Here is an 11,572-nt window from a genome sequence, read left to right as displayed (position 1 = left end):
AATACCTAAAATAAATTTTAAAAAAAAGAAAAGTAAAATATATTAAAAAATTCTAATTTTCGGGACTCGAACTGAAGACCAGCAAAAATAGGTGGCTCGTTCTGCCACGAATCTTCGTACCCCGACAGCGTCTGAATGGTCTAACATTCTCATTATGATTATCCTCTAAAAGTTTCAACACGGTGTCAATCTGGTCTAAAAGCACAATGCTTTGAATAGGAAGGAATTCTGCTCATGTGCGTGAACTAGCCTCCTAAAATTTCTCTTGACTATAGAAACATTTTGACATTAAATTTTATTTTAGAAGTAAAAGATTTGGAATAGTTCATATTAAGTGTGGGAATAATGGATAAAAATACCTAAAATAAATTTAAAAAAAAAGAAAATAAAAATATATTAAAAAATTCTTAATTTCGGGACTCGAACTGAAGACCAGCAAAACTAAGCTTCTCGTTCTGCCGATCTGGCCACGAAGCTTCGTACTCGGAGAGCGTCTGAATGGTCTAAGACTCTCATTATGATTATCCTCTAAAAGTTTTAACACGGTGTCAATCTGGTCTAAAAGCACAATGCTTTGAATAGGAATGAATTCTGCGCATGTGCGTGAACTTGACTCCTGAAATTTCTCTTGACTGTAGAAACATTTTGACATTAAATTTTATTTTAGAATTAAAAGATTTGGAATAGTTCATATTAAGTGTGGGAATAATGGATAAAAATACCTAAAATAAATTTAAAAAAAGAAAAGTAAAATATATTAAAAAATTCTAATTTTCGGGACTCGAACTGAAGACCAGCAAAAATAGGTGGCTCGTTCTGCCGATCTGGCCACGAATCTTCGTACCCCGACAGCGTCTGAATGGTCTAACATTCTCATTATGATTATCCTCCAAAATTTTCAACACGGTGTCAATCTGATCTAAAAGCACAATGCTTTGAATAGGAAGGAATTCTGCGCATGTGCGTGAACTAGCCTCCTAAAATTTCTCTTGACTATAGAAACATTTTGACATTAAATTTTATTTTAGAAGTAAAAGATTTGGAATAGTTCATATTAAGTGTGGGAATAATGGATAAAAATACCTAAAATAAATTTAAAAAAAAAGAAAATAAAAATATATTAAAAAATTCTTAATTTCGGGACTTGAACTGAAGACCAGCAAAACTAACCTTCTCGTTCTGCCGATCTGGCCAGGAGGCTTCGTCCTCGGAGAGCGTCTGAATGGTCTAAGACTCTCATTATGATTATCCTTTAAAAATTTCAACACGGTGTCAATCTGGTCTAAAAGCACAATGCTTTGAATAGGAAGGAATTCTGCGCATGTGCGTGAACTTCACTCCTAATTTTCGAGACTCGACTAGAGAAATATTCTGACATTAGATTTTATTTTAGATGTAAAAGATTTGGAATAGTTCATATTAAGTGTGGGAATAATGGATAAAAATGCCTAAAATAAATTTAAAAAAAAGAAAAGTAAAATATATTAAAAAATTCTAATTTTCGGGACTCGAACCGAAGACCAGCAAAAATAGGTGGCTCGTTCTGCCACGAATCTTCGTACCCCGACAGCGTCTGAATGGTCTAACATTCTCATTATGATTATCCTCTAAAAGTTTCAACACGGTGTCAATCTGGTCTAAAAGCACAATGCTTTGAATAGGAAGGAATTCTGCTCATGTGCGTGAACTAGCCTCCTAAAATTTCTCTTGACTATAGAAACATTTTGACATTAAATTTTATTTTAGAAGTAAAAGATTTGGAATAGTTCATATTAAGTGTGGGAATAATGGATAAAAATACCTAAAATAAATTAAAAAAAAAAGAAAATAAAAATATATTAAAAAATTCTTAATTTCGGGACTCGAACTGAAGACCAGCAAAACTAAGCTTCTCGTTCTGCCGATCTGGCCACGAAGCTTCGTACTCGGAGAGCGTCTGAATGGTCTAAGACTCTCATTATGATTATCCTCTAAAAGTTTTAACACGGTGTCAATCTGGTCTAAAAGCACAATGCTTTGAATAGGAATGAATTCTGCGCATGTGCGTGAACTTGACTCCTGAAATTTCTCTTGACTGTAGAAACATTTTGACATTAAATTTTATTTTAGAATTAAAAGATTTGGAATAGTTCATATTAAGTGTGGGAATAATGGATAAAAATACCTAAAATAAATTTAAAAAAAGAAAAGTAAAATATATTAAAAAATTCTAATTTTCGGGACTCGAACTGAAGACCAGCAAAAATAGGTGGCTCGTTCTGCCGATCTGGCCACGAATCTTCGTACCCCGACAGCGTCTGAATGGTCTAACATTCTCATTATGATTATCCTCCAAAATTTTCAACACGGTGTCAATCTGATCTAAAAGCACAATGCTTTGAATAGGAAGGAATTCTGCGCATGTGCGTGAACTAGCCTCCTAAAATTTCTCTTGACTATAGAAACATTTTGACATTAAATTTTATTTTAGAAGTAAAAGATTTGGAATAGTTCATATTAAGTGTGGGAATAATGGATAAAAATACCTAAAATAAATTTAAAAAAAAAGAAAATAAAAATATATTAAAAAATTCTTAATTTCGGGACTTGAACTGAAGACCAGCAAAACTAACCTTCTCGTTCTGCCGATCTGGCCAGGAGGCTTCGTCCTCGGAGAGCGTCTGAATGGTCTAAGACTCTCATTATGATTATCCTTTAAAAATTTCAACACGGTGTCAATCTGGTCTAAAAGCACAATGCTTTGAATAGGAAGGAATTCTGCGCATGTGCGTGAACTTCACTCCTAATTTTCGAGACTCGACTAGAGAAATATTCTGACATTAGATTTTATTTTAGAAGTAAAAGATTTGGAATAGTTCATATTAAGTGTGGGAATAATGGATAAAAATGCCTAAAATAAATTTAAAAAAAAGAAAAGTAAAATATATTAAAAAATTCTAATTTTCGGGACTCGAACCGAAGACCAGCAAAAATAGGTGGCTCGTTCTGCCGATCTGGCCACGAATCTTCGTTCCCGGAGAGCGTCTGAATGGTCTAAGACTCTCATTATGATTATCCTCTAAAAGTTTTAACACGGTGTCAATCTGGTCTAAAAGCACAATGCTTTGAATAGGAATGAATTCTGCGCATGTGCGTGAACTTGACTCCTAAAATTTCTCTTGACTATAGAAACATTTTGACATTAAATTTTATTTTAGAATTAAAAGATTTGGAATAGTTCATATTAAATGTGGGAATAATGGATAAAAATACCTAAAATAAATTTAAAAAAAAAGAAAAGTAAAATATATTAAAAAATTCTAATTTTTGGGACTCGAACTGAAGACCAGCAAAAATAGGTGGCTCGTTCTGCCACGAATCTTCGTACCCCGACAGCGTCTGAATGGTCTAACATTCTCATTATGATTATCCTCTAAAAGTTTTAACACGGTGTCAATCTGGTCTAAAAGCACAATGCTTTGAATAGGAAGGAATTCTGCGCATGTGCGTGAACTAGCCTCCTAAAATTTCTCTTGACTATAGACACATTTTGACATTAAATTTTATTTTAGAAGTAAAAGATTTGGAATAGTTCATATTAAGTGTGGGAATAATGGATAAAAATACCTAAAATAAATTTTAAAAAAAAGAAAATAAAAATATATTAAAAAATTCTTAATTTCGGGACTCGAACTGAAGACCAGCAAAACTAAGCTTCTCGTTCTGCCGATCTGGCCACGAAGCTTCGTCCTCGGAGAGCGTCTGAATGGTCTAAGACTCTCATTATGATTATCCTCTAAAAGTTTTAACACGGTGTCAATCTGTTCTAAAAGAACAATGCTTTGAATAGGAATGAATTCTGCGCATGTGCGTGAACTTGACTCCTGAAATTTCTCTTGACTAGAGAAATATTTTGATATTAAATATTATTTTAGAAGTAAAAGATTTGGAAAAGTTCATATTAAGTGTGGGAATAATGGATAAAAATACCTAAAATAAATTAAAAAAAAGAAAAGTAAAATATATTAAAAAATTCTAATTTTCGGGACTCGAACTGAAGACCAGCAAAACTAAGCGGCTCGTTCTGCCGATCTGGCCACTGAGCTTCGTACCCGGTGAGCGTCTGAATGGTCTAAGGCTCTCATTATGATATTCCTCTAAAAGTTTTAACACGGTGTCAATCTGGCATAAAGCACAATGCTTTGAATAGGAAGGAATTCTGCGCTTGTGCGTGAACTAGCCTCCTAATATTGCTCCTGACTATAGAAACATTTTGACACTAAATTTTATATTAGAAGTAAAAGATTTGGAATAGTTCATATTAAGTGTGGGAATAATGAATAAAAAGACCTAAAATAAATGTCAAAAAAAAAAAGAAAATAAAAATATATTAAAAAATTCTTAATTTCGGGACTCGAACTGACGACCAGCAAAACTAAGCTTCTCGTTCTGCCGATCTGGCCACGAAGCTTCGTCCTCGGAGAGCGTCTGAATGGTCTAAGACTCTCATTATGATTATCCTTTAAAAATTTCAACACGGTGTCAATCTGGTCTAAAAGCACAATGCTTTGAATAGGAATAAATTCTGCGCATGAGCGTGAACTTGACTACTAAAATTTCTCTTGACTACAGAAACATTTTGACATTAAATTTTATCTTAGAATTAAAAGATTTGGAATGGTTCATATTAAATGTTTGAATAATGGATAAAAATACCTAAAATAAATTTCAAAAAAAAGAAAAGTAAAATATATTAAAAAATTCTAATTTTCGGGACTCGATCTGAAGACCAGCAAAAATATGTGGCTCGTTCTGCCGATCTGGCCACGAATCTTCGTACCCCGACAGCCTCTGAATGGTCTAACATTCTCATTATGATTATCCTCTAAAAGTTTCAACACGATGTCAATCTCGTCTAAAAGCACAATGCTTTGAATAGGAAGGAATTCTGCGCATGTGCGTGAACTAGCCTCCTAAAATTTCTCTTGACTATAGAAACATTTTGACACTAAATTTTATTTTAGAAGTAAAAGATTTGGAATAGTTCATATTAAGTGTGGGAATAATGGATAAAAATACCTAAATTAAATTTCAAAAAAAAAGAAAATAAAAATATATTAAAAAATTCTTAATTTCGGGACTCGAACTGACGACCAGCAAAATTAAGCTTCTCGTTCTGCCGATCTGGCCACGAAGCTTCGTCCTCGGAGGGCGTCTGAATGGTCTAAGACTCAAATTATGATTATCCTCTAAAAGTTTTAACACGGTGTCAATCTGGTCTAAAAGCACAATGCTTTGAATAGGAATGAATTCTGCGCATGTGCGTGAACTTGACTCCTGAAATTTCTCTTGACTAGAGAAATATTTTGATATTAAATATTATTTTAGAAATAAAAGATTTGGAAAAGTTCATATTAAGTGTGGAAATAATGGATAAAAATAACTAAAATAAATTTAAAAAAAAAGAAAAGTAAAATATATTAAAAAATTCTAATTTTCGGGACTCGATCTGAAGACCAGCAAAAATAGGTGGCTCGTTCTGCCGATCTGGCCACGAATCTTCGTACCCCGACAGCGTCTGAATGGTCTAAAATTCTCATTATGATTATCCTGTAAAAGTTTCAACACGGTGTCAATCTGGTCTAAAAGCACAATGCTTTGAATAGGAAGGAATTCTGCGCATGTGCGTGAACTAGCCTCCTAAAATTTCTCTTGACTATAGACACATTTTGACATTAAATTTTATTTTAGAAGTAAAAGATTTGGAATAGTTCATATTAAGTGTGGGAATAATGGATAAAAATACCTAAAATAAATTTAAAAAAAAAGAAAATAAAAATATATTAAAAAATTCTTAATTTCGGGACTCGAACTGAAGACCAGCAAAACTAAGCTTCTCGTTCTGCCGATCTGGCCACGAAGATTCGTCCTCGGAGAGCGTCTGAATGGTCTAAGACTCTCATTATGATTATCCTCTAAAAGTTTTAACACGGTGTCAATCTGTTCTAAAAGAACAATGCTTTGAATAGGAATGAATTCTGCGCATGTGCGTGAACTTGACTCCTGAAATTTCTCTTGACTAGAGAAATATTTTGATATTAAATATTATTTTAGAAGTAAAAGATTTGGAAAAGTTCATATTAAGTGTGGGAATAATGGATAAAAATACCTAAAATAAATTAAAAAAAAGAAAAGTAAAATATATTAAAAAATTCTAATTTTCGGGACTCGAACTGAAGACCAGCAAAACTAAGCGGCTCGTTCTGCCAATCTGGCCACTGAGCTTCGTACCCGGTGAGCGTCTGAATGGTCTAAGGCTCTCATTATGATATTCCTCTAAAAGTTTTAACACGGTGTCAATCTGGCATAAAGCACAATGCTTTGAATAGGAAGGAATTCTGCGCTTGTGCGTGAACTAGCCTCCTAATATTGCTCCTGACTATAGAAACATTTTGACACTAAATTTTATTTTAGAAGTAAAAGATTTGGAATAGTTCATATTAAGTGTGGGAATAATGAATAAAAAGACCTAAAATAAATGTCAAAAAAAAAAAGAAAATAAAAATATATTAAAAAATTCTTAATTTCGGGACTCGAACTGACGACCAGCAAAACTAAGCTTCTCGTTCTGCCGATCTGGCCACGGAGCTTCGTACCCGAAGAGCGTCTGAATGGTCTAAGGCTCTCATTATGATTATCCTCTAAAAGTTTTAACACGGTGTCAATCTGGTCTAAAAGCACAATGCTTTGAATAGGAACGAATTCTGCGCATGTGCGTGAACTTCACTCCTAATTTTCGGGACTCGACTAGAGAAATATTTTGACATTAGATTTTATTTTAGAATTAAAAGATTTGGAATAGTTCATATTAAGTGTGGGAATAATGGATAAAAATACCTAAAATAAATTTAAAAAAAAGAAAAGTAAAATATATTAAAAAATTCTAATTTTCGGGACTCGATCTGAAGACCAGCAAAAATAGGTGGCTCGTTCTGCCCATCAGGCCACGAATCTTAGTACCCCGACAGCGTCTGAATGGTCTGACATTCTCATTATGATTATCCTCTAAAAGTTTCAACACGGTGTCAATCTCGTCTAAAAGCACAATGCTTTGAATAGGAAGGAATTCTGCGCATGTGCGTGAACTAGCCTCCTAAAATTTCTCTTGACTATAGAAACATTTTGACACTAAATTTTATTTTAGAAGTAAAAGATTTGGAATAGTTCATATTAAGTGTGGGAATAATGGATAAAAATACCTAAAATAAATTTCAAAAAAAAAAAAAAGTAAAATATATTAAAAAATTCTAATTTTCGGGACTCGAACTGAAGACCAGCAAAAATAGGTGGCTCGTTCTGCCGATCTGGCCACGAATCTTAGTACCCCGACAGCGTCTGAATGGTCTAACATTCTCATTATGATTATCCTCTAAAAGTTTCAACACGATGTCAATCTCGTCTAAAAGCACAATGCTTTGAATAGGAAGGAATTCTGCGCATGTGCGTGAACTAGCCTCCTAAAATTTCTCTTGACTATAGAAACATTTTGACATTAAATTTTATTTTAGAAGTAAAAGATTTGGAATAGTTCATATTAAGTGTGGGAATAATGGATAAAAATACCTAAAATAAATTTTTAAAAATAGAAAATAAAAATATATTAAAAAATTCTTAATTCGTGACTCGAACTGAAGACCAGCAAAACTAAGCTTCTCGTTCTGCCGATCTGGCCACGAAGCTTCGTACTTGGAGAGCATCTGAATGGTCTAAGACTCTCATTATGATTATCCTCTAAAAGTTTTAACACGGTGTCAATCTGGTCTAAAAGCACAAAGCTTTGAATAGGAATGAATTCTGCGCATGTGCGTGAACTTGACTCCTGAAATTTCTCTTGACTAGAGAAATATTTTGATATAAATATTATTTTAGAAGTAAAAGATTTGGAAAAGTTCATATTAAGTGTGGCAATAATGGATAAAAATACCTAAAATAAATTTAAAAAAAGAAAAGTAAAATATATTAAAAAATTCTAATTTTCGGGACTCGTACTGAAGACCAGCCAAACTAAGCGGCTCGTTCTGCCGATCTGGCCACGGAGCTTCGTACCCGGTGAGCGTCTGAATGGTCTAAGACACTCATTATGATTATCCTCTAAAAGTTTTAACCCGGTGTCAATCTGGTCTAAAAGCACAATGCTTTGAATAGGAACGAATTCTGCGCAAGTGCGTGAACTTGACTCCTAAAATTTCTCTTGACTACAGAAACATTTTGACATTAAATTTTATTTTAGAATTAAAAGATTTGGAATGGTTCATATTAAATGTTTGAATAATGGATAAAAATACCTAAAAAAAATTTCAAAAAAAAGAAAAGTAAAATATATTAAAAAATTCTAATTTTCGGGACTCGATCTGAAGACCAGCAAAAATAGGTGGCTCGTTCTGCCGATCTGGCCACGAATCTTCGTACCCCGACAGCGTCTGAATGGTCTAACATTCTCATTATGATTATCCTCTAAAAGTTTCAACACGATGTCAATCTCGTCTAAAAGCACAATGCTTTGAATAGGAAGGAATTCTGCGCATGTGCGTGAACTAGCCTCCTAAAATTTCTCTTGACTATAGAAACATTTTGACACTAAATTGTATTTTAGAAGTAAAAGATTTGGAATAGTTCATATTAAGTGTGGGAATAATGAATAAAAATACCTAAAAAAAATTTCAAAAAAAAAAAAAAAAGAAAAGAAAAATATATTAAAAAACTCTTAATTTCGGGACTCGAACTGACGACCAGCAAAATTAAGCTTCTCGTTCTACCGATCAGGCCACGAAGCTTCGTCCTCGGAGAGCGTCTGAATGGTCTAAGACTCTCATTATGATTATCCTTTAAAAATTTCAACACGGTGTCATTCTGGTCTAAAAGCACAATGCTTTGAATAGGAAGGAATTCTGCGCATGTGCGTGAACTTCACTCCTAATTTTCGGGACTCGACTAGAGAAATATTTTGACATTAGATTTTATTTTAGGAGTAAAAGATTTGAAATAGTTCATATTAAGTGTGGGAATAATGGATAAAAATACCTAAAATAAATTTAAAAAAAAAAGAAAAGTAAAATGTATTTAAAAATTCTAATTTTCGGGTTTCGAACTGAAGACCAGCAAAAATAGGTGGCTCGTTTTGCCGATCTGGCCACGAATCTTCGTACCCGGAGAGCGTCTGAATGGTCTAAGACTCTCATTATGATTATACTCTAAAAGTTTTAACACGGTGTCAATCTGTTCTAAAAGCACAATGCTTTGAATAGGAATGAAGTCTGCGCATGTGCGTGAACTTGACTCCTGAAATTTCTCTTGACTAGAGAAATATTTTGATATTAAATATTATTTTAGAAGTAAAAGATTTGGAAAAGTTCATATTAAGTGTGGGAATAATGGATAAAAATACCTAAAATAAATTTAAAAAAAGAAAAGTAAAATATATTAAAAAATTCTAATTTTTGGGACTCGAACTGAAGACCAGCAAAAATAGGTGGCTCGTTCTGCCACGAATCTTCGTACCCCGACAGCGTCTGAATGGTCTAACATTCTCATTATGATTATCCTCTAAAAGTTTTAACACGGTGTCAATCTGGTCTAAAAGCACAATGCTTTGAATAGGAAGGAATTCTGCGCATGTGCGTGAACTAGCCTCCTAAAATTTCTCTTGACTATAGACACATTTTGACATTAAATTTTATTTTAGAAGTAAAAGATTTGGAATAGTTCATATTAAGTGTGGGAATAATGGATAAAAATACCTAAAATAAATTTTAAAAAAAAGAAAATAAAAATATATTAAAAAATTCTTAATTTCGGGACTCGAACTGAAGACCAGCAAAACTAAGCGGCTCGTTCTGCCGATCTGGCCACGGAGCTTCGTACCCGGAGAGCGTCTGATTGGTCTAAGGCTCTCATTATGATTATCCTCTAAAAGTTTTAACACGGTGTCAATCTGGTCTAAAAGCACAATGCTTTGAATCGGAACGAATTCTGCGCATGTGCGTGAACTTGACTCCTAAAATTTCTCTTGACTATAGAAACATTTTGACACTAAATTTTATTTTAGAATTAAAAGATTTGGAATAGTTCATATTAAGTGTAGGAATAATGGATAAAAATACCTAAAATAAATTTAAAAAAAAGAAAAGTAAAATATATTAAAAAATTCTAATTTTCGGGACTCGAACTGAAGACCAGCAAAAATAGGTGGCTCGTTCTGCCGATCTGGCCACGAATCTTCGTACCCGGAGAGCGTCTGAATGGTCTAACATTCTCATTATGATTATCCTCTAAAAGATTCAACACGGTGTCAATTTGATCTAAAAGCACAATGCTTTGAATAGGAAGGAATTCTGCGCATGTGCGTGAACTAGCCTCATAAAATTTCTCTTGACTATAGAAACATTTTGACATTAAATTTTATTTTAGAAGTAAAAGATTTGGAATAGTTCATATTAAGTGTGGGAATAATGGATAAAAATACCTAAAATAAATTTAAAAAAAAAAAAGAAAAGAAAAATATATTAAAAAATTTTTAATTTCGGGACTGGAACTGAAGACCAGCAAAACTAAGCTTCTCGTTCTGCCGATCTGGCCACGAAGCTTCGTACTCGGAGAGCGTCTGAATGGTCTAAGACTCTCATTATGATTATCCTTTAAAAATTTCAACACGGTGTCAATCTGGTCTAAAAGCACAATGCTTTGAATAGGAAGATATTCTGCGCATGTGCGTGAACTTCACTCCTAATTTTCGAGACTCGACTAGAGAAATATTTTGACATTAGATTTTATTTTAGAAGTTAAATATTTGGAATAGTTCATATTAAGTGTGGTAATAATGGATAAAAATACCTAAAATAAATTTAAAAAAAAAAAGAAAAGTAAAATATATTAAAAAATTCTAATTTTCGGGACTCGAACTGAAGACCAGCAAAAATAGGTGGCTCGTTCTGCCGATCTGGCCACGAATCTTCGTACCCGGAGAGCGTCTGAATGGTCTAAGACTCTCATTATGATTATCCTCTAAAAGTTTTAACACGGTGTCAATCTGGTCTAAAAGCACAATGCTTTGAATCGGAACGAATTCTGCGCATGTGCGTGAACTTGACTCCTAAAATTTCTCTTGACTATAGAAACATTTTGACACTAAATTTTATTTTAGAAGTAAAAGATTTGGAATAGTTCATATTAAGTGTGGGAATAATGGATAAAAATACCTAAAATAAATTTAAAAAAAAAAAAAGTAAAATATATTAAAAAATTCTAATTTTCGGGACTCGAACTGAAGACCAGCAAAAATAGGTGGCTCGTTCTGCCGATCTGGCCACGAATCTTAGTACCCCGACAGCGTCTGAATGGTCTAACATTCTCTTTATGATTATCCTCTAAAAGTTTCAACACGATGTCAATCTCGTCTAAAAGCACAATGCTTTGAATAGGAAGGAATTCTGCGCATGTGCGTGAACTAGCCTCCTAAAATTTCTCTTGACTATAGAAACATTTTGACATTAAATTTTATTTTAGAAGTAAAAGATTTGGAATAGTTCATATTAAG

Source organism: Argiope bruennichi, chromosome 11, assembly GCF_947563725.1.
Source record: "Argiope bruennichi chromosome 11, qqArgBrue1.1, whole genome shotgun sequence".
NCBI classification, from domain to species: domain Eukaryota; kingdom Metazoa; phylum Arthropoda; class Arachnida; order Araneae; family Araneidae; genus Argiope; species Argiope bruennichi.
This window is presented reverse-complemented; position numbering follows the sequence as displayed.